The 24,204-nt window shown below is 37.2% G+C and overlaps 1 protein-coding gene and 1 long non-coding RNA gene across 2 annotated transcripts in view; both read right to left on the bottom strand.

The window, feature by feature from the left end:
* NALF1 (NALCN channel auxiliary factor 1) overlaps window positions 1-24,204 on the bottom strand; it is a 486,048-nt gene that overhangs the window by 131,450 nt on the left and 330,394 nt on the right. The gene's annotated exons all lie outside the window — the stretch shown is intronic.
* LOC135330034 (uncharacterized) lies at window positions 733-8,952 on the bottom strand. Its single transcript, XR_010391774.1, has 3 exons — window positions 8,832-8,952; window positions 4,446-4,576; window positions 733-3,054 (listed from the first exon to the last, which is right to left on the bottom strand). It is a non-coding gene; the product is annotated as an uncharacterized LOC135330034 (long non-coding RNA).

Below are 24,204 nucleotides of genomic sequence, written 5' to 3'. Positions count from 1 at the left end.
AAGCTAAACATGTGCACCAGCTATTATTCACATCAATGCTTTATTTCAGAGTACCTCAAAAGAACTTTGGCAATTCACAAGTTTTGCATTCCAGCTTGCGTTCCCTGAGGAATGGCTTTACTTCACCAAGTTCAGTGGAAAACACGGATGCAGTTTCTTCGAGCAGATATAATCCTCTAAAAAATGTCATTGAAGGAAAATACAAACCTAGCTCTAGAAATGTGAGGTCTTGAATTTTTTACTCGAAAAACAGAAACAATCCGCCTTAAATGTTCATGGTTCATTTAGACCTCCTTAGTGAAGTACCAGAACTAAAGTGTATGTAAAGATTTAATCTCTTTCTCACAAGTATAAGAGATTTCCCTGTGGTACTGTAGAGGCTGTAAGAAGAAAACTCCGAAGAGGTATGTAAGGATTGGACTACTAAGGATTATAAAAATGGAGACAGTCTATAGTAACGAGCTGAAGCCATCATGGTATGAAGACAGACAATTTCTCAGGTGAAGGAATGCAAGCATAAAATATAGCATCATGCAGTTTCATAACTCTGTAATATTATTTTCTGTAAATCCAGTGGCATATATAGAATGCATGATTGCAGAGTCTGGTGGTTGGGTGTGGAAAGTTCTCTACATAGTTCAAAAGGCTCCCAGTATGAAACCAAGTAATTGTATTTACTATTTATTTCTGATGGGAAATGGCTAAGATTATGAAAATCAACAGGCCTGGAGCTTCAAAAAGATTACATTTTAATAAAAACCCCAAAGCACATATAGATAGGCAGAGAAATATGTAAAAAGAAGCATATAAAAAGATCACAGTGAAGCAGGAATGGCATCTTGCCAATATTTAGTTTTTATGATCAAGTGGTTTTACAGAAATGAGAAGCAGAGCTTTAGACAAACCATAGTTCTTTGAAACAGAAATGCTGACAAATATTTTAACACTTAATTTTGATATATGTGCAGTACTTTCTGATCTGAAGCTACAAGTGTGAAATTAGAACTTCACTCTAGCTGTGTAAGTTGGGTCTGTTAATCATCATTAGGAGAAAAGTAATTTTAAGGAATGTTGACACTAAGAATGAAAATCTTTCCTAGCTGGGAATGTTATTTCTACTGCAACATTTATGTCTTGGTTGGATTTTCATCTTTTTTGATATATAAAGTCCATAATAATTATTTCTTTTCCTTTGTATGTCATATGTCATTACATTGTCAGGAAAATGACAGAATTGTTTCAGTTTTCACTAGCTAAATAACAATAAAGTGAAATGAAAAGTGGAATTGTTTTATTCCTTTTTTTCCCCCCTCAGATACTGCATAAATCAGAGAGAGTTCAACATTAAAAAAATATACACTCTTTGGCTCTCTAGTACCAGCCCAGTTTACATCATATTGGAAGAAAAAATGAGAGGATTTGGAGGTTTATTTTACCAGTTTTACTCTACACACATGAGGATTTCACCTTCATACAGTACTGGTCAGACCAAATGGTGATTTCTGTTTCTTTAATGTGAATCCAGTTTTATACAGATGGGATGGTGTTGAGATTACTGGCAACAGATTAACATTTCACTAGTAATAATTGGCTTTCTAAGACTTCTGGGACAGTGTCCTTTAACTGTGGTTCCAGCTGTTTGGTTTCTGTGAACACAAAGTCACCATTGATTTTCAGAGGAGTTTAGAGAACACAGAAATGCAAGATGAGTGCCAGAAGATGTAAATGCAGATAAATGTTTCAGTTCAACTCTGCATGACCCTCAAAATCTTATTTTAAATGCTCGCATTTCATTAAAATACTGTAACAAATAAGAGTAGTTCTGTTTGGCAGAGGCTGCTGGAGCTAATTGGTATAAATACAATTCCTGGCACAGAATTTCTATTGGAGAACCCAGATAGATCTTCTGAACCTCAGTTTCAATTGTATGTATTTTTGTTTGAAGCTAAAATGAAAATCCAGTTCAGAGGATAAAAAATATGCAATACCCACACAGTTCATGATAGCTTGCAGTGAGGAAACCTCTACAAGCTCATAGCTGGACTACTAGGAGTTCTCAGTTTACTTAATCACAAAGCATAATTCATCAGCAATCAAGTTTTGCCTGCAGTAATTGTGGAGAGGGCTCAGACTGCTGTTTCGTGCTTCCCCGACTCACATAATTTTCTGGAGATGTATCCCACAAATGTAGTTTTACATTTGTGAAATAGGTATTATTGAAAGACAGTGAAAATGCCTATTTTTTTCAAGAGTTTCACCTGAATAAAAATTAGATGTTTAACATCCCAGAAGCTTTTAAAGACCTCACAGTTTTTCCTTTAAAATATCCATGATAAAAATGTTAAAGAGTGCAGATAACAGAGGCAGAGAACAGATGCAGCAGTTTGCGCAGCAGCGTCTGGACTCTGCTTAGAACTTTTGGGCACCTTGTTGGAAGTTGTGGGGGCTTTCTGGGGCCCCCAAGGAACTAGAGGGTAATTGCTGCTAACAGGAAAGGGGAGCTAGGCAAGGACAACTACAGGAGGCCTTAACTTATCCTGGGAGAAGCTCTAGCTAGGTGTAGCTACCGCTAAGGAGCTCTCTTGGTTGGCTCTGATCAGAGGGAGTTGGGGCCTTTGATCCAAGTGGCCTTTGATTACGGTGGGTCAAGCACCCTGTGAGTCAGTGCCAGGGAGAGGCCTGTGTAAGAGCCTGGCCTAGAGCACAGCTAACAGCAGTGAGCAAAGGCAGCAGTTTGCGCAGAAGGGTGCTAGAAGGTACCTTTGTTTCCAGTCCTAGTAGCGTACGCTTCCTTAGACATGGTCATGTCATGCTGCGGAGACATTCCCCAGTAGCCTTTGGAGTTGCTGCCTCAGCTGTGGCAGAGGCTTCAACCCAGGCAGACCCTCTGACAGCAGATGCAGCTCTACAGGTCTCAGGCTGCAGAGAGTGTTTGGGGCCTATCCATGAGGCCTGGGCTGACAGTCAGCTCTCCTGCAGAAGGTGTGCTGTTGTTGACGAGTTGTGTCGTCAGGTAAAGGAGTTACGGAAGGAAGTCAGCAGGCTGCGTAGCATCTGAGAAGATGAGCGAGAGATAGGATATTCTCAGAGACCCTACAGCTTCAAGAGTCTCAGCCCCCCATAGCAGTGGACATGCAGCTGGGCTCTGTGTCATGTGGAACAGTAAATCATAACTGTAGAAGATGAAGGCTGGAAACTGGTCACTTCTTGTAAGAGGAGAAAGGGTCTTACTCCTCCTGAAGATTTGCAATTGAGGAACAGGCTTGGTGCCCTCCAGGCTGAGGAGAAGCTGGGCATGGCTTCAAGGGAAGCAACTGGGCCAACAGATCCTGTGCCTTGCGGGAACACCTGGAGGAAGCGGTGAGTGATTCTTGTGGGTGACTCCCTGCTGCGGGGGATGGAGACACCTGTCTGCCTACCTGACCTCTTGTCTAGAGAGGTTTGTTGCCTGCCAGGGGCTCAAATATGAGATGTCATGGAAAGACTGCCAAGGCTTGTTCACACATCGGACTATTACCCCCTGCTGTTCTTCCATGTGGGCACTAATGATACCAAGGGCAACTTGAAAACCATCAAACAGGATTTCAGAGCTCTGGAGATGGTGGTCAAGGGTCTGGGAGCCCAGGTCATTTTCTTCTCAATCCTGCCAGTGAGGGGAAGGATGGGAGGAGGAGTAGACAGATTTTCCAAGTTAACAACTGGCTGCCCTACTGGTGTTAGCAGCAGGGTTTTGGTTTCTATGGCCATGGGACCCTGTTTGAAGATCGACAACTGATGGCAAGAGATGAGATCCACCTCGCTAAGAGGGGCACGTGTGTCTTTGCCAGCAGGTTGGCCAGCCTGGTAAGGAGGGCTTTAAACTAGGAAAGATGGGGGAAGTGGACAGTTATAAAGACAAGGTAACCAGCAAAACACAGCTCAAGTCAGGATGCCTCCAGAGGGTGCATGCAGTTGGGGAAGTGCATACTGCACAGGATTATGGGGCATCCTCTTGCACCCCTCCTGGGAAACCTGTATGCTTGATTACCTCTCTGAAATGCCTTTACACCAATGCACACAGCGTGGGGAATACACAGGAAGAATTAGAGACCTGCGTGTGGTCACAGGGCCATGATCTCATTGCAATTACAGAGACAAGGTTGGATAGCTTGCATGACTGGAATGCTGCCATGGATGGCTACGTGCTTTTTAGGAAGGCGAGGTGGGGGAGTTGCTCTTTATGTGAGAGAGCAACTGGAATGTATTGAGCTCTGCCTAGTGGTGGATGAAGAGCAGGTCAAGAGCTTATGGGTAAGGATTAAGGGCAGGCTAATATGGGTGACACTGTTGTGGGTGTTTACTACAGGCCACCTGATCAGGAAGAGGAAGTGGATGAGGCCTTCTACAGACAACTGGAAGCAGCCACACGATCACAGGCCCTGATTCTCATGAGGGACTTCAATCACCTTGATATCTGCTGGAAAGACAACACAGCTAGGCACAAACAGTCCAGGAGGTTCCTGCAGAGCATTGATGATAATCTTTCGACATAGGTGGTGGAGGAGCCAATGAGGAGAGGTGTGCTGCTGGACTTGTGCTAACAAACAAAGAAGGATTGGTTGGAGATGTGAAGGTTGGGGGCAGCCTTGACTGCAGAAAGCAAAAAACTTTCTAAAAAAATTAATCACTTAAAGGACTGGTTTTATATTAAAATGAGGTACCTGCTTTTTTTTTTTTTTTTCCCCTAACTTGCAAAAGCTTTTCATTGCCTTTTGTTTATATCTTCCCTAACCAAGCAAAATTCAGCTTGCAGAAATGTTTATTGTTTTTATTTTACTCTCTCTCTGTGTTTGCAAGAGTAAAAATAACCTTCATAGTTGATACACTATTACTCACAAGGGAAGACTGTATATCGTTGACTCTCCTGATAGAACAGTTGAAATGGCTCCTTTCTCAGCTTGAAGAATTCCTAAAGGTCATTATAAATTAAACACAGGAGGAAAACAAAGCGAAAATGAGTTCCACAAAGTCCACCATCGTTGTGAGTGTTGTTGGTTCTTTAGCATGAACCAGTATGGCCTTGCTGTAACCATTGTCTCTGTTTTCACATAATCAGCAGATGATCCATTAAGAATGTGATACAGTTTACTTCCCTTTCTTTCCAAACTTATCTCTAGAAATAAAATTAGCTGTACTATGCCTTATGAAGTTCAGTAAAGTTTTTGAGGTTAGCACAAATTATCATAAGCATATTAGAAAAGTCTTTCATGACTGAGGACCACTAGCCAAAGAATAAATGATATGAACAAGTTATTCGATAATCTCTAGCAAATCACTTAATAAATGCTGTTACAATGCACAAATGTTTTATTTGGGTCCATAAAAACAATGAGGAGTTTCAAATATAAACTACTTCAGAAAAATGGAGATCTAAAATATAGAGCTATTTCTTGATGTCTTGCTTAATCCTCTGAGTCTGACAATCACCATAATAGTCCTGTTGCTTTCAAAAATAAATTAGTAACTAAATATTCACAAAAAGATGATCAAAATGGGAAAATACTGATGCATCTACTAAAACAACTACCTTAAAGTTTCTGTAAATCTATACTTGAAAGCACCTAGCTCTTGGTTACAAAAACAATAATAGTGAAACATTCCTATGTTGTGCTTTGTAATATGTTGGACAGGAATTAATCAAGTCTTCTGAGGTTTCTAACCTGACACTATATCCAAAATCGACCAGAAAACTGGCCAGGAATTCAAAGCTGAATAGTTAATACAGCATTCTCTAGCTCGATGCATGATCATTATAAGGGACTCTTGAACTCCAGAGGAGCTCCATCAGTCTTTCCCCACCCCCAGGATGAGATCTTTGGCTTGGTCCAGGGATCACGGACAATAGAACTAGGGCAGAGGGTTTTTTTCCTAAAACTCAATACCATGATACTAGGGCCAGCATTGTACTGAATTCTCTGTTCTCTGTGGGCTGCCCTGGAGAACAGCTATCCTCCACTCTGTGAAAGAGTTGAAGGAGAGGGAACCACTCACTAAATCCCACAATCTCATGGGAGACCCATGAGTCTGACTTCTGTGAATTGCTTCATGGACAGGACAGTGTATATCGTAACAGTGATTAAACAGCCTGAAGATGAGGCACAGTATACAAACATCCATTTTCCCCAGGATAGTTCCCACAACGCAGACATTTTCCTTGGCTCTTAAGTCCTATTAATATCAATAATGTATAATACGCCCAACCCCCAAACTTTGAAGATTTATAAAACTAATAACCTGCTGTACCTGAAATCCCTCAAAAATCTGTGTATACAGCAGTATCTCATCAATTTAGCTATCGCAGTATAAGCAGTAGCAAGCCCAACAAGGTCTTTTATTTTGCCAGAGCATGTTTTCTGTGATGTGTTTGAAGATGAGCCTGATAATGGGACATCTTATTTTTGTTGTTATAGCCATTTCTAGTGCTATCAACACTTTTATCAGCCAAGATGAAGAAGTGAAAAGCAGTATGCAAGTACAGACAAGCACTGGTATGAGTAATGCAGTGACATTCACATATCAGTGTTCTTTTCACAGGCAAGTGTTTATAGAAACTGGCCCTGAGCCTACCCAGGACTCCACATTCTGCAGCTTTTTACCCCTCTTAATTTTATTCCCAAACAGTAGCATAAATAACCATTTTAAAACATTTTTTTGTCTATCTTACAATCACTCTCACAACTGCTGTGGCTCTGCTTGGAGTTATGACTCCTAATCTGATCATTATTGCCTTAAAGAAAAGACCTACAGTAAAACCGTGTTTGTTTAAAGAAGGTGCAGAGTGTTTCATTTCCTCTGTCTTAACATGCAGTCTGCAATAAGGGGTGCAACTGAGCGTTAGGTCACTGTGGTGTAAGCAGTACTGTGCAATTTAAAAACACGTAAAAGAGTTGTTAATGAAAGACTGGAAATGATGGCTCAGATGTTAACATAACAACACTCTTATCAAGTCATGCCTACAACCCACAGGCATTGGTTTTACAAGTTGTATAAGCTGTTCTGTTATCTGTGTTCTGTAAACTGTAGCTATATATGTATGCAGGGGGGAATATATTAATGAAAGCCAGATTTTAAAAAAATATATTAGATCCTAAGGATACCGGTATATTCATATCTGCCTTCTTGAAAGTGCTAAGGAACAAATATTAAACAGATAGCATAGATGTCTGTCATGAATTCAGAAACGAAGATGTTTTGTTTTGTGGGGATTTTTTTAATCCCCACTGAGTGCTCTTCTCTATTCTTGAATAATTAACCTCTGCTAAATATTTGTTCTGAAGCAAAATTCAAACTGGCTTTGTGACAAGAAGTTGGAAGATCTGGAGTTTAAGTGACACTGCACTCTGGTATCCAGCATTCCCCCACAGTGGGTTAAGTCAGCCCTGTTAAGAAGCCATTTTCACGGAGAAGAGAGGATCCAGAGCCTTTTCAAGGCAACCACTAATATTATCACTTAATATCAGGAAAACTTGAGTAATGAAGAGGTCCAGCATGTCTATAGCTTATCCTTTTTTTTCTTTCTTTCTTTTTTTTTTTTTTCAGGGACATACCAGTTCCACTGCAAGAAGGACAGGAGGAATTTAAAAGAATCTGGGATTGTCTAAAGGAGAGACAGCATTTTTTCTCAGCTAATTATTTTCCAACCAGATAGAAAAGGGGGAGCCTTCATCTTCTTTCACTAAAAAATATACAATTTTTAATACATACTAGGGAAAGTCAAGTATTAAAAAAGGAGCTTTAATTGGCCTTTCTGAGCCTCTAGGTGGTCTAAGCTGTGCTATTGACAAGTTTTTAATGCTAATGACATTACAAATCTTAGAAAAGAAATAAAATTCCATTGCTTCAGCATTATAGAAAGGCTTTGAATGTTGAAAAAAATACAATATATTTGGAGGAGGACAGTTATACAGACCTCAAAATGCCCTTCAGACCCACACAGTAATTTATATTTATATTTTATTTTGTTAGTTGTGAATAGAATGGGCTAGTTTAGAATGTAATGAATAGGTGCATACTGGAACTTTTGTTTACTTCTTTTATTCTAGTATTAATAATAGTATTTATGCACTCCAAATTAGTGTTTTTAGTATATATACTTTGTTCCTTAGTATCAAGGAACAGCACTAAGCATTGCATCCTGATTTTGCTAGCAGTGGAGACATATGAAGATATACCCCACACAATCTTCAGCTTCAAAATACATGCGTTCAGCTTTGTAAGCATGAATAATCGCAGCTGAGAGGGATAGGTGAAAGCTCACAATCAAAACTGCTTTCCAAATTATCTGTAACAGAATGTTTTTTTAAGGAAAAGTATTTGTTTTCCATTCAAAATGCCTACAGTTAAATAAAATGACTTGTAGTCATATTTTTAAGTTTACTTTTATCAAAAAAATTAATTTTTCTTCTGAAAAAGCATTTCATCTTCTAGATAAAGCTAATGGTCTGAATAATAGGCTAATTGCTTCAGTAACATTTAGAGTTGGGATTAGTAATGTAATATTGAAAAAGACATACAAAACACGCAGTACCAGACCTATTCATGCAAAATCACTTTTGCACCTGTAAACAAATTTCTGTACTGAGAGTAGCTGAAAATGAAGAAATTTGCTATAATAATCATCCTTTGTATGACTTAACCAGGTGGCAATATGCTACAGCTGTATCAGTAATATGTGAATCTATGCAAACAAAAATTAAAGACTATCTAGAATTTCTGAATTCCTATGACTTTCAATGAAAGAAAAAAAAGAAAGTTCCAGTTAAAATATAAATAAACATAAAAGATACTCTTACCATGACTTTGAAATTACTACCTCTGATCAGCATTATGGATCAGCAATTGCTTTGTAGTTTGTAGAAACATGTTCAAATATCAAGTGTAAAGGACTTAAGGAAAATAACTTCAGACATGCCAGATAGGGTATGTGAAGTATTTTTTTCTTCTTGCAGCAAACCTGTAAATGTTGCCAAACAGCCTTTAAATACTTCAGGTTAGTTTTAATATGAGAGCTCACAATCTTTCATAATTTCATAATCAATTTGAGCCCTTGCCCATTTCCTGTCTCTTGAGGGAGATGAAGTTTGCAGTAAACAGTAATTAACTAACTCTAAAGATATATTATATTGCAAAGTTGGAAATAATAAGCTTTCTTTCAATAACTGAACATATTGTGCAACTGAGTCTGAAAATGATTTAGGAATAGTCATGGCCCAACTTGCCAAGTTTTTCTTCAAACTAACTATTGAAAAAGAATAAAAGCAGCTCCATAGCTGTCAGTTCTGAAAGAGATGCACTTAATACTTAGTACCAAACAAGAAAAAAAAATACAGTAATTAATATTCCAGACTAAAGTCTGTGAGTTGAATTTAAAGAAAAGAATGAGACATATCTTAAAAAAAATTTCAGTCAATAATTTAACCATTTAGCCATTGACATAATAGTTCAATGGACATAGTAGAAGCTGCCTTTAACTCAGTTAGTCTAGTTCAGCCCACACTAAACAACCATTAGTTCAGTGAAAGAGCTGCTTTAAGAATACGTACATTTTTACTCTGTCAAAGCAAATGAAGACTGGATATCAAAATTCTAATTCTCAAAGCAAAGGAGAGATAAAGGTTGTCTTTATGAGAGTTTTTTATTCAAGTTGCCTCCCAGCTCACTAATATTAGTTCATACAGTTCATTTACATGTTCATTTGAAGCCTCCATACTTGTGCCAGAAGACAAACGTGTTCTCCATAATTTCTCACATACAAATCCAGAATTTCTACCATACAAATTATATGTGGTCAAATACCTAAATGTACTTAGATCAGTAATTCAAAAAGGGAGTTATCTGTTATAATACAGTTGGAAATCTAAGCCCTCTTCCAGACTTCCTTTTCTATAGATTTCACAAAGATTCAGAATTTGCAATATATTCCTTTCATTCTCCTGAACTAGCAAGTGACTCGGCCAACCCAAACACAGAAAAATAGAGATGTATGAACGGGTAATGTCACATCTTATGGACAAAATGCACAAATCATGTATGTATAGGGATGGCCTCCTTAATTTATGACATGCTTTTAAAATATGCCATACATCCAGCTTATTAAAACATTTTTTTGTTTGTTTCAAAAAGCAGTGTTTAATAGTTTGCAATTTTTCTGACCTTTAATGTTCTTCTAAGAAAAATGCCCAAAGTAGCAATATAAAAAAGTCAGTGACAGCAAATTTCCTTTTCTTAGATAGTTTTCATAGACCCTCAAGTATTCTATGGATAGCGGTTGAAAACTATCTTAAAGATATTTTTAAAAGAATGTAACCAATGTCCTCTTTCTGCCTGAATCTTCAGACTACTATATTCAGTCAAGATGAATGAATATTTCTTGTTCCTGCAATCTGCAGTCATCTTCACAAGGTTCCTTTCTGTAGCCAGCAACATTTATCTTCATCACATTAATGATGAATGGCACATACTTCATACTGCATCGCATGAATTATGGGTTCTCTCATTTTTGGTATGAAGTTGGTAGTTCAGGACTCTTCTTTCATCTTTGGGGAATCAAGAGAAGCAGAAAGAGAAAATGGAGACAGAGATAATTCACAAGCTTTTGGAGTATGTAATGTTTTAATTTGTAATTTGCACTAGCATCCAACTAAGAAAGATTTGATATAAAAAAATAGTATTAATTGGTCCCACTGGAAAAAAAAATCATTCTATCTAGAAAACTATTGCATTTGAAGTAACCAGGTGTTTTCTTTTTTTCTGGAAAAAAATGTTCACCATTATTCTGGTCTGCCTTTCTGATAAAAATAAAAACATTTTTTAAACAAATTCTTAAAAATGTTTATCAATAAAGTAAAAAAATCAGATGAATTTCCATAACCTCCATAGATGGGTCCAAGTTATTTATCAGGATAGTGTAATAAAGAGAACAGAATCAAGTCTTGTGGGAAGGAAACACTGCAAAGAATAAAAACGTGTTCAGTTCCTATTATGTCATTGTTTGCTTTTAATGAAAAAAACTTACATCGAAATTGCTACTAGACACAAAAGATTTGCTTCTGACTTTTACAGCCAGCAGTGCTCTGTGATAGTGTGGATAAATGGCATATTGTGCTGCAAGTTTCAAGTGAAACATCCTAGGTGCATCCTGTAAGTGAAATAAGTCTGTGCATGGTTCAGTTTTCTGAGCTTACAGCAGAACTGTCTCTGCTCTTTTTAGTGTAGACTAAATATTTCTGCAAATTGATCACCTAATGCAGCCATTCTGATGTACTTTAACCACCTGTCTGTTCCATAGTTCCACTGAATTTAAGAGGCTTTGGATCAAAGATGGGATTTACAACTTTCTATTTAATTTCTCCCATTCTGTCTTGACAGTTTGAGTTCAGTGTCTTCCATATAGCTTCCAAACAAGTCTCAGTCTCCAGGAGACGCTGGACTCAGCTTTACCACACTAACTAATGAAATCCACAGTTTCAAGGTCAGGAATCCATTAATCTTCACAGTGCTTAAAGAAAGCACTAAAAATAAGATTTACGGAAGCCAGCATGCAAATAGTGAAGTCAACAAGTACTGAGATAAGAGTGCAATTGGCATTTTTCCTTTCACAGATAATTTAACAATCTGGAAGATGTCTACCTCAATTTATGATTCACAGCTATGAAGTATGTCCTGTGATCAGGCACACACATCAATAAACTCAACAAAGATGAGGGGGAGGGGGCGGAAATGATGCCTGTCCTGCTTTCTATGCAATATTTCATCCTTCAGAGCACTCATCCCTGATATGAGAAAATCCAGGTTCAAATTTCCCCACCTCTGATATTTGCAGTAGGTACTTACATGCAAGTATTTCAACCCAGATATGTGACTTGGCATATTCAAGGATCTAGAGAGTTGGATCTTTTTCACAGTCTTACCTGTATCTGATTATCATTCAGCACGTGGACTGTTGTCCTGTAGCAAGTTTTTATGAATATCATTCAGTAGGGACTGGCATCAGTGCTTTCTTCAGCAGGATATTAAATGATTCTTCAGTTCAATATGTAAGTGTTTTCCAAAAAAGAAAACAGATTTAACAAGGAAAACTGACAGAATCACTGGATTTGGGTTATTAGGCAGGACAGCACATACTCCTGTAGACAAGCTCTGAAAATGTCCAGCAAATAGCTGAGAGGATGCCTAATTAGGGAAATGCAATGGGTGAGAGATACGAACCTGGTCAAGATCATCAAGCTTGAGTTGCTATGCACAAACTTAGCAGAAAAAACTTTAAATATCTGGTAGAAATTAAGCATTTTTAAACCTTTGAGACTTAATCTTGGGCTTTGATTTTTAAAGCAGAAGTTGGATAGGAGTTTATGGTAGCTTAATTTATTGAATCATTGAATATTCCTATTCTTACAAGCTTAGGAAGTAAATAAATACTGATAGATTGGTTTCTTCTTTTTATGAGATCATAAATGACATAATATATATGGGGGGGGAGGGAGCCCTGCAGAAGAGGTACAAGCAAAGCACATTTTCAGAACAGATACGAATGCAGTGGCCAGCCTTAATGAGTAAAACTTTTATATATTTAGATTAAAAAAAAAGACAAAAACCAAGCAGATTCTGTTTATGCCTACTGCATTGCAACATATATTGTAATTTGTATGCAAAGTATATCTAAAACACTATTACATCACAATGGTTCTACTCTATAAATAGTATCAGCTACTTCTCTCCAGAAAACCCCGATTTTACCTTATATTTCAAGCCAAAGAACCAGTGAGACATCTTGGTTCTGGAACAAGTTAGTAAATAACTGCCTCTTAGAAAGACCTTGATCTAGATTTGGGATCTGGACACTGGGATCCACTATCTTTCACATATTTGGTGCATCCCTTCTTGCCACTGTTAGCTTGCCAGCTGCTAAGAATGAGGATCTCTATTCCTTCCATTAAAACCAGGGTATAGTTTTACTGAGCAGTTAAAGCTGTGGTCCTCTCACAACTTCTCTACAACCTTACTACCTGAGACCTAGTTGTAGCTTTTTCTCAGGTTACAGTGACAGAACAGTCCAGTCGTGAGTCATGGCTCATGAGTTGTGGCTCATGGATTATGGCTTATGAGACTTATGGCTTTCTTTTGTTATTGCAAAAAGTTATTGCATATTAAAAAACAAAAATAAAACTCCCCAGACTGCATCTTGCAGAACATTACAGTTTTCCATGTACAAAATCGAGGATACAATGTAATGTTTCTATGGAGAGATATTTTGTTTTCATAAACTTCAGTAAACACTAACTGCATAAATCCCTGGTAAACACATTAAAAATATGCTTATCTTCCAGCTTATAGGAAAGAAGCTTAATATCTACTTCTTTCAGATAAGTAGTTTTGTAACTGCACTGGGTAAACATTTCAAAAGCAATTAAAAAAGTAATCTTTGATTTCCCATACAGAAGAGTTTGATCGTCCAGTGACCTGTGTGCATATTAAAATATTTTTACATGTGCAAAATGGATTTTCAAATGAAGAGACTGTATTGTGTATAACAAGCTACATCCTGTCTCAAATGCATATGTAAGATTATTAAAAAGGAAGAGTGGGCATTTGCCTTGTGCTTGCTCTAAAGACTTCAAGATGAAACTTGCCTTTTTTGTCAGCTGCAGTACAAGCAGCTCCCTGTCTTTTGCAAACAAAAGGCAGCCCTGAAACAGGCCCTGAGAAAGGGCAGCACAGAAATGGCAGATGGGAACCTAACAGGAAATTAGCATCTGGATTCACATAGCAATCCCATAGTAACAAGCTCTGATTTCTAGGGAAAACAGCCAAGGAAATAATGACCAGTTTGGCGAGCCATAGGGTGATTTTTTTATTTTGGGTCTTAAAATTTACTGAACAAACACAATGTATGAAAGTAAGGCTAACCAATGTCGTAACTTCAGATAAGAAAGAATAGACAGTTTGTGACATAGTCCTTAAAAGCATCATGACTGGCAGAAATAATGAAAAAAAAAGAAAGAGGCAAAGTTTGTTTTGTTTTTGTTTTGTTTTTCTCACTTGTTCAAACTGCATTTAATATCACCAAGGATATTGAAAAATACTCTATTATGCACCATATGAACTGACATGGAGGCAAGGTTACTTATCAAAGAAAGAAGAGATGATGGAGAAACTTATAATGTACTTGGTGGAATTGGAATGATTTCACTTTTCTTTTGTAAATGAAATAAAGGTATCTCTAGCATTTTTTAGAATATTACATAGTATGTGAATAAGAATAATAGCTAAAGCTGATTGATTGAATTCTGTTTAACTGGGAATGGGAACATTTTTCATTAATGTTGCATTATTTAGCCTCTAATCCCAACCCTTCAGCTACTAGTTTCTCATTTCCCCTTTAAATCTTTCCTTGCTCACTAAACAAGTCTTTATACATATTGTGCAGTTTACTCATAAATAAAATAAAATAAAATAAACTTGTTGGTCTTCAGTGACTTTCTCTTGTAGAAGAGTTAGGATGAAATACGCATGTTTATATCTGGTTTGGATGGTCTTGAATGGGATCCTGTAACAAAATAACCGGAGGACCGTGCACCCATTTGTCCCAGTGGTATTATTTTTGACATATCCCAGTAATTTTATACATTTGAATTCAAAACACACAAGATAAAAAATCTAATTCTTGCAGCCACCCAAAGAAAATAATTGTCTCACAAAGAACTGCATTAGTACCGTGAAATATAAGTCAAGCAACAATGAAGTCTTTGTCCTGCAGTTCCTGAGTGCCATTGGCATCAATATGAGTCACTGTGAAAGCTTCATTCATTTTTTAAATTCTACAGTCATTTCTTAAGTAGCATTATAAAGTAATTTTTTATTACATAAAAATATTTTGCCCCATTGTTTTTTATCATAATGTTGAATATGTGACAGCATTTTCTTTTCTTATAGTATTTTCTCTTACTTGTTTGTCTCAAAAGATTTTCATGAAGCACCTGTATAATTTCTGTAAAGAAGAAAAGCAAGGAAGCTAAAGCTGTAGAACAGGCCACTTTTTTTTTATTTTAGTCATTTTTTCAGTCCTCTGATCTTTCATTATATCTTTTAGGAGATGCAATATACCCAAAGCCATCACCATTAAAATCTTTATTCTAGGACTACCTGACTTTTGATACTTTATGCATTCAATCAAGAATTGTGGCCACCCAAAGCATGTGGTGTACCTCAATGAAAAGCTAAACAAGAAAAAGAAAAAAAAAATTAAGCTCCTAAATCAAATAAAGGTGCTAAACAACTTTATATTCAGTGGCAAATAAATAAATCACTGGTTTAATTATGATTCAGTTGTGATTTAACAATCGGACCAAACAGAGGTGAAATGTAGAGTACAACCACACAGTCCTGCCTGTCTTTGACTCTCCATTGTTCAAGTTTTAAGCTAGGTACTGAGTCTGGTGTATATTGCTGGATGAGATGATCAAAGTCACGGTAGCAAATGGGGCGAGATAAGAACTCTTGCTCCACTTTTCTACTCATTGGCCAAAATAGCTACAGTACTACAGACAGAAGAGAATATTAAGATTACAGCTCACACAGACCAGCCATAGATTATCAATCCTCGCAGTAGGAAGGTAAAAGAAAAGTAATATTCACAGCTGCATCTAAGTTACTGCACTTCATGTATTTACACACAGCTTCTCATGCCTAAAGGAAAAATTATGACTTAAACAGTTTTCCAGTGATGTATGATATAATCTAAATGTAGGTATCACGTAATAATGGTGGTGAGTTCTTGTGCTACTGGTAATATTTGAAAAGAAGAAATTACAGAGCTTAAACAGAGGGCAGAATTCTCTCAGAACTGCCCTTTTCCTCTCCCCATTTTGCCACTATCCCAAAAACTCCCAGAAAGCTTTTTTTTTTTTTCTCTCAATGACTAAAACCCTCACTTACTACTAATGTTCCATGAAAAGACCTTGATATAGATGTTAAGTATCTAACTCTTGTTTATACATACAGAAAAAAAAAAACCCTAGGTATGATCATATGATCATAGGTACTTTGATATTAAAAAAAATATATATATTTTGCCTCCTTTCCAGTTTCCACAAATGAAGAGATAACAGGAAAGCAGTACTTCTTTTTCTGAAAAAAAGACAGGAGTTATTTTACACATTTTTTGGGGAAAAAAAAAAAAAAAAAAAAAAGATGTTCCTCAATGCAGACAAATAGATTTCTTCTCAAACAGCTTATAAAATAACTTTGGATTTGTACAACAGGGTAAGTAACAAGACATTAGGACACAGAATGACAGAGGAAACCAACATCAATGAGAGTATATGGTTATTCAGCAAGATTAATCCAAGGCATGTTGCAGGAAGGACATTACATTCTGCCTTCCATTAGAAATAAAAGTGTTAGATCATTTATTTTTGAAGGCTTTATAGAAGAAAAGGATTCTATGGAGAGATCTGATCTAGAAAAGAAGAGTCTTTTAGGTGTTTTGCTGTATTAAAAAAAGAAAAAAATTATTCTTGCAACAAATGCTTTTTGTTTGATTTTTTTCTAATTAACAAAAGATATTGCTGTAAATCAATGAAAATTGAAAATCTCTAACCTGTTATTCTATATCGACAATGAAGCAATAAATATAATTTCCACTCAAATGCTACCTAATGCTCCTTTTTTTCTAAGAAACTTCTTACAAGCCATAGAAAATCTAGATTTCAATATTTTCTTGAAGCAGAAGCTAAGGCTGCAAGATGATCAACAGTTTTCATCACAAGAATGAGAACAAAGTATCACTGGCTACATGATAAGTACAATATGTTCTCTCCCACATCTCCCCAGTCCAGCTACCCCCTTCCCTCTCAGAAGAAATCAGAGATCTCCAAGATCATGAATGTTTAAAGAGAACACATAAGCAAACATGAGCAGGATAAAGGAAACTGATGATACACTGGCTGTAATAGGAAACTTTATTACTTCCATCTCCCCCAGCCTTATGGTGTATCCATGATGAAAGAAAAGAAAATACCTGAAGAGCAAACTGTGGAAGGAACCCCCCCCCCCCCCCCCCACACACACACAAGACTGATCAGTGTCTTGGGCAGATTTGGAAGGGTATTTGAGAAAATGGCTCACAAACAGCCATTTCTGATACTGAAAATCCTTAGAGATATAGCCCATAGCTACTAAGTCTGAAAACAGGTGAAGTCATATAATAATCAGCTTCCAACATGACCAAAATTCATAGATCCTGTCCAAAGAGGAAAAGGAAATTACTAAGGAGACAAAATAATCTCCAAATTATCTTCTTTCAGGATTGGTGTCTAGATGAAAATAACGTGGTGAGATTTCTAAAGAGGCTTTGAGAAGTGAAATTTGTTCTGAAGTACCCAGCGATTGTCAAGATCTTTGCAACTGAACAGCATACTCACCAACACTATCATAGAGGCCGCTGAGAAGCATCTATAAGAAAATGAAGTGGAAAGCAATGCAGGATAAGCCATCATCAAGACACGAAATGCTTTTGTTTTGTTTCACCTGCTGCTGGCAGAGGCCTTGTCCTAAGAGTTGGTCTTAGTATCCAGTGTAAGCTTTTCTCAGCACATGGCTAAAGACCGTTGTCTTCACAGTAACGCTTTTTCCAAGAGAACCTTTTCATATTTGTATTTTCTTCCTCATCATAACTACTTTTTCATCTGAATGGGCTTCAAGTATTCATTTATGTCTGCTAACTGATTATGTTGCCATACACAACTGTATATTTTTGGCAAAATAACATTTACAGAGATTAGGGTAGCTTTGCATTTCACGTGATGGCTACCCAAAATTCAGGAATCACCTACTTGTTTCAATATATCATATACGTATCCAATGTCAGAAATTACAGTTGACTGCTGGATGGTGGAGGAGTTGTTAGCAATAAGAAAATACAACATGAGGAAAATTAAAACAGTGGGGATATATATATTCTTAAAGATAGAAATGTACTTCAAGTAATAATGCAGTAATGGACTTGTACTCGGTAGCTTTGGTACAAGACATAAGGGTAAAATAAAACACATATTTTGATAATCCAGTATATAATAACACATATTAAAAATAGTAAATCAAAACATTATCATTACAGGGATGACTGCTATCTCTTATTCTAAGAACTTTAGTGTCTCAATTATGATTTTTTTTCTTTGTTGATAAACTCTAAGTTTTCATCAGTAATGTCTGTAGCTGACAAGTAGGTAAAAATTCTTGGCACTATATGCCCTAAACAATAGAGAAGTCCTGGCTTCACTATAAATGCAGTATATAAGACATTTCAAAGCAATAAATGTGATTAAAATGAACAAATTTGTTATTAAAACCTGGTTTGTTTCCAGACTTGCTAATACATCATCAGGAGACAGCAGCTTTGTAGTATATTATGATATGAGTTGCTAAATGCCTTGTTCTTGCTAAACTATGCCATATTACCTGGCTATTCATCACAAATCCCTTGTATGTGGGCATAAGAACATTGAACCTTTTTATATAGAATGATCAAGTCACTAGCACAGACAGGTCCATGAATGTTTGCAAGTTTTCTTCTGAGTACCTCAAGAATTTTAATGATCTTTCAAGAACATTCCTGACACCATACACAAGTATATCTGCAATTGTAACCTTGCAAAATGCAGAGACTGGGAACACAGCCCTCATATACAATACACAGCTCTCATACAAAATTTAACTTCTTGTTAGACATAAGCATCGCTATTCACCATCACCTCTGACACTGAGATATTTGATGAAGTGATAGTGAATAGTAGGAACAAGACTGTTTAAAAAATATATTACAAATATAAAATACCAAAAATGACACTGATCAGTCACTAAATAGATCAAGAGCATGAAATGCCATATACTTTAGGGAAAAAAGTATGAAAATAGATTCTTGGTCTTATATCAGATCTTCCTTGAACGCACATAATCAAAATGAGGAAAAATTAGCTTGGCTTTTGACTTGGTTCAACAGATAAGAACTGCTTTTGTGATATAGAAAGATAAAGACTGCAAAGAGAATTTCTCCCAGCACGGAACAAGGGATAATGTATGAATTAAAAACTAACAAAGTATTGCTGTGTTCTTAAAGCTAACTTCCACTTGCAGTACCAGAATCTTCTAAGAATCTACTCCTTCCTCATTTCTTAGCAAAGTTTCAAACAACATTTAGAAATAATAGTCATATTATAATCATTATACTTACAGCTTTTACAATTGTGACCCATTGAATCTATATTGCTGAAATAGTCTTTCTTAAGATAAAAAGAGAGAAGAAACCCTTTTGTGAGTGAGAAGAGAAATACGAAAAATATGTATCCATGATAAGAAGGGGGGATAAGGGAATGGCAGAAAACAAAATAGCACAGAAAACATTTTTTCCACTACTTTATACTTAAAAAAAAGAGGAGACATTTGTTATTTTCCCTTCCAAACTGAAGAACAAACAAAAAAGTTTGAGACACCGTGATTTATACCATCTTCCAGTATTTCAGGAAATTTACATCTTGTGTTTGGCCTTTCCTTTGGCCTCATGAGTGAACTTAGGTAAGCAGGTATGACATTGTCCTTTTTTGTCAGGCACTTTGTTTTCTCAAGATGGGTAAGAACTTTCTGAGGTAAGTTAATAAGTATCATTACCTTACTTTTAACAGAATTCTGATTCCAGCATGCCTTCAAAAACCAAAAAGATTTTTTTTCATCAGTTATCATATATGTTGTCAAGCACTGAGATCTGAGTTCATCCAGATTTAAATGGAGGCATCTTCTTTAAGTGCCCACAAACTTAGTGAGAGTGTGAACTCTCAGTGTAGCTGGTGAAAAGAGGTAGACTCTCTGAGAGAATAATTTTAGGTAGTCTATCACTTTTCCATTAGAAGATGCTAGATTCCTAGTTTATACTCTCAGTTAAGTATCTAAGGTTGGATGGGATAGACCTGGGCCTTAACACATACATTTTTTTCTCTGTGAGAACATACATTTTTTTCTGTATGAGAATAAAGAGTACATGTGGCTTAGAAAAACACGAAGAAAATGTTCCACTGGCTACACTAAATAATCCTTACTTTCAGCATTAAGGGATTTGAAAATCAGATCTTGGCACTCTTACTACTGATAACAATGAGGGATTCAATAACTTCAAATAAAGGGCCAGGTAATGCTATTCTTATTACTGCTCCACAGAGCCATGTCCTATGCAATCATAATTCACACAGCTCAACAGATATTTCATCTTGAATTTATCCTTGAGCAGAGAAATTACATGCGGTAGAAAGGAACACTAGATAGGACTTGAAAAACATTTAAGTACTGTTATGTATTTGTAGCCCTTGTAAATGAAAGGAGACAAGGACGAATATTATTTGCTCATTCGCTGTATAGGCTGATTATGGTTTCCAGCATCAACACTGGCAGGAGAAAAACTAGGAAAGAGTACACTTTACACTTGCAACTGTATTTACTAGACAGAGAGCAATCTGAACACTGCTGATTACATGAACTCCCAGAAGTGCTGAGATAAACCATAACAGTTCTCCTAATAAGGCCATTTGACTTTGAAATAATCAGACACAGGGTCCCACTCAACAATTCAGCCCTACCATTACCAACCATTGTCTGGAAATTAGCATTCATGATCAAGAACTCTGCCAGTGGCAAGCAGTGAATAGGGAGAGACAATACCATTTTTTTTTCTCTTTCTAGAGATAATAGTTCAGAACTGGGTTGGCAGAAAGTTCTGCCTGAATGGTAAAATCTCCTGTGTTGTGTTAGCTTCCAGGGCAAATGAAAAATCTTAGCTTAAGAAGGGTGGGTTGCCCAGGATGTCTTGCAGGCTCCACCCTTGGAGGTGTTCAAGACACAAATGCCCTGAGCAACGTGGTCTGATGCTGCTTTGAATGGGAGGCTGGACTAGAGACCTCCAAGGTCCCTTCCAAACTGAATGATCATATGAAACCATCTCTACCTTCAGCTTGTCTAGCCACTTTTTTCTGAACATAAATTGAGACTCATTAGTACTCCTCGTAAAGGGTATTGTAATGAAAATGATATTGAAACAGAAAGGAATGTTAAGAGAAGAGTAAATGAAACAAAGTCTATGCAAACTTTAATTTGTTTGTTTTTTTTTTTTTCCTAGAAACACGTATTTCTTTTGTTTCAACTTCATATGAAGTTGCTTATGGCCTGGATACTCATGGAACATAAGTTTCAAAACTGTGCATATACGTGTGTGAATGGAAACCTAATTTTTCTCCGGTAAGCAAAGAATACTTAATCATGTTCTTACTGCTGCAGTACCACTATGTGGACCACTACTACCCTTCCCAATAGGTGAAAAAATAGTAGCATATGGTTTATCTCCTTACAACTACTTGTTCCCAGAATCTAACTCAAAACTCTTTGGCTGTTGAAAGATAAATTCCTGGGGCGGGGGGGGAAGATATCCAGGGAAATCTTATGCTGCTTGCAGTTATTCCATGAGCAGAAAGAGGGGCTAAATTTATCAGATGAATTATCCATTGTGAGTTATTATGAACACTAATTATTATTATTATTATTATTACTATTTCCATTGTTCCTATGCCACAGTTTTCACTGCTGGATGTCAGGTCCATATATTTTGTGGTGCACTGATTAAAGAGATAATTAAGTCCCTTTTCCTGGAAGAATCTTCCTATTCCCTACAAATAGTTACTTTCATCAAATTATGTTAGAAGCACTATGGCTGCTGATAATATACTGTCAAATAAGACAAAAAGGAAAAAAATGATTTGCTTGAAGATCCTTCCTTACTGAGCAGCATCAGATGTTAAGTAAGTTTCTGTATGTTGGATTCAGGAAGGAAAAATTAATTTTAAGGAATACGAATTTCCTAGATGATGGCCAGAGAACACTGGCTTTTTCTTTTTTCTTCCAGATTCTCAATTATTTAAGAGTTATGAGGGGGGAAAAAATCAGAATTCTGGGAGAAGTTTCAGTGTAATGTCTAGCTTCTCTTTGTATGAATTACTTGATATTGAGAATAATATAAAGTATAATAATCTTGTTAATCCAAGGTTTATTCAGTGGCTCTCTATAACCTCAGACTATGGTTTAATCAAGTCCAGTAGCATTTCTGTGGAAGGTGTTAGGTTACGTAATAAAAGGCTGGTCTCCACACACACGAGGAAGCGCGGAGGGGCACCGGCAGGCAGGGGCACCCCAATAACCCACTCGGAGACCAAAGCCCCGGTCCCATCGCCCAGGGCTGTCCCAGGGGATCATCACCCTGTGGGCTAGGGGGCACCAGCACCACGAGTCAGAGGGAGCAGCTCCCCCATCACCCCACAGACTGAGGGGGGTCACTGCTGGGGCTGAAACAAGGTGTGATCTGGGGAGAAAACAGAGAGGTAAGGGTGTGAAAGTGTGTAAACTTTCTGTTTGTGCTGACTGTGTGTAAACAGGCAGCTGGTCAGCACGCTTGTCTGGCCATGCTCTGCACCTGGGCAGGACAGTCTGTCCTGTCTTATTATTAAACTCCATTTCTGACTATTGTCCCAGGTGAGGGGCCTCTCTATTCTGTGTGCATGTGTGTGTAGGGAGGTCTGAGTGCCAGCACTGGAATGGTGACCATGGGTCACAGGGGACCATGTGTCTATGGTGACAGCAACTGGAGAGGCTGAAAGGCATGCATATTGTGTGGGTGCATATGTCAGTGTGTGATCACTAGCAAATATCAAGCTAGACTAGTCAGTGTGTAGGATAAAAGATTTGAAAGTATGCAACTTTTTTATTAATACTAGTACCATACTGTGATTGCTGTTTACACTTACATTGGAAATGGTGCACTGGGCTGGGCAAGGCTGTGCGTTTAACCCATGGGCTGCTAAAGGGTCTGGTTCCTATGATGTGGGAAAGACGATGTTCTGCAAAGGCTAGCTTCCATGAAGGGAAGCTATGGATTAAGTAAGTAAGTTCTCTGGCGGATTCCAAAAACCTTTGAGTGTTTTGGAATGAGCAACGCCAGAAGCAGGAAGGGAATGGACTCAGTTCCATCCTCCACCCATAAAATATTCTTTACTGATCGCATGCCTGTGTCACGATTGCTGAAGTTTGCCTGCTTGCATTTATCCACCACAAAGAAGACTGTGAAATCACATCAAAGAGTGGGGTGTGTAATAAAGGTAGAATTCTTCTTAATTCCCATGGCGGCTATTTTGCAACATGAGAGCTCCAATTTTATTTTCTTAGCTGCAAAGGCATTATTACTTAATAGTTCTATTCTAAAAGCACCTGCGTGCTCTACTTTAGGATTAGAGCTTGGCTATGATAGATATTGCCTTTGCAGAAAAACAGATTTAGTTCCTGCCTAAAGAGAGTGTAGTCCATAAACAGGCTGGCAACTTCAGAAAGCTATTATTGGTACCCAAATTATTTAACCCCTTTTCAAACAATCTAGTTTTGCCTTTAATCACACAGCAGCAAAAAGTTTTTCTCTGGGTATGATGAAAGTCAAATCCTGTTTAGGTTATCAGGTAACGCAAATATTTAAGTATACTAATTTTCTATTTGTTTAATGTTTTTGTTTCTGTATATGTTATGCTCTGAGAGAATAAGAAAAGGGAGGACCTGATTATGTTTCATTATATACTAATCCATTTTCACTCATTTACAAGTTCTAACATCTACTTTTGATATTGTAGTTCAATATTTGTAAATAAAACATATATATTGCTTTTTAAACACTGACAACCTGTTTGATGATGAAATATCTGATATTATGTTTTTTGAGTATGTACACTAATGTGCTACTGTTTACTGTAAAAATTACAATTAAAATGAAATACTACAGTCATTTTACCATGGCTAATTAGAGAATTTGGAAAAAATGACAAAAGCGCATGGAAGAAAAAGGGCTTTGTGGTGAACAGTGTGAGCCAACAGCATGATACACAGCTAAGTGGAAAGCCTGTGCAGACTCTGAGAGGCACTCTGAATCAAAGGCCACAGGATGGGGGGAGCGACATATGCTTATACAAGTGAACAGGCAGAGCTTGCAGCATGTGAAAACATCTTGTCAAGCTAAGAAATCCCATTAACAATTTCTCAGCTGCAGGACTGTGAAAAGACGGGGTAAAGTAATCACTGATGGGAAATCTCAGGAAA

Source organism: Dromaius novaehollandiae, chromosome 1, assembly GCF_036370855.1.
Source record: "Dromaius novaehollandiae isolate bDroNov1 chromosome 1, bDroNov1.hap1, whole genome shotgun sequence".
Taxonomy (NCBI): Eukaryota; Metazoa; Chordata; class Aves; order Casuariiformes; family Dromaiidae; genus Dromaius; species Dromaius novaehollandiae.
Note: the sequence above shows the minus strand (reverse complement) of the source record. Positions and strands in the feature narration are given on the sequence as shown.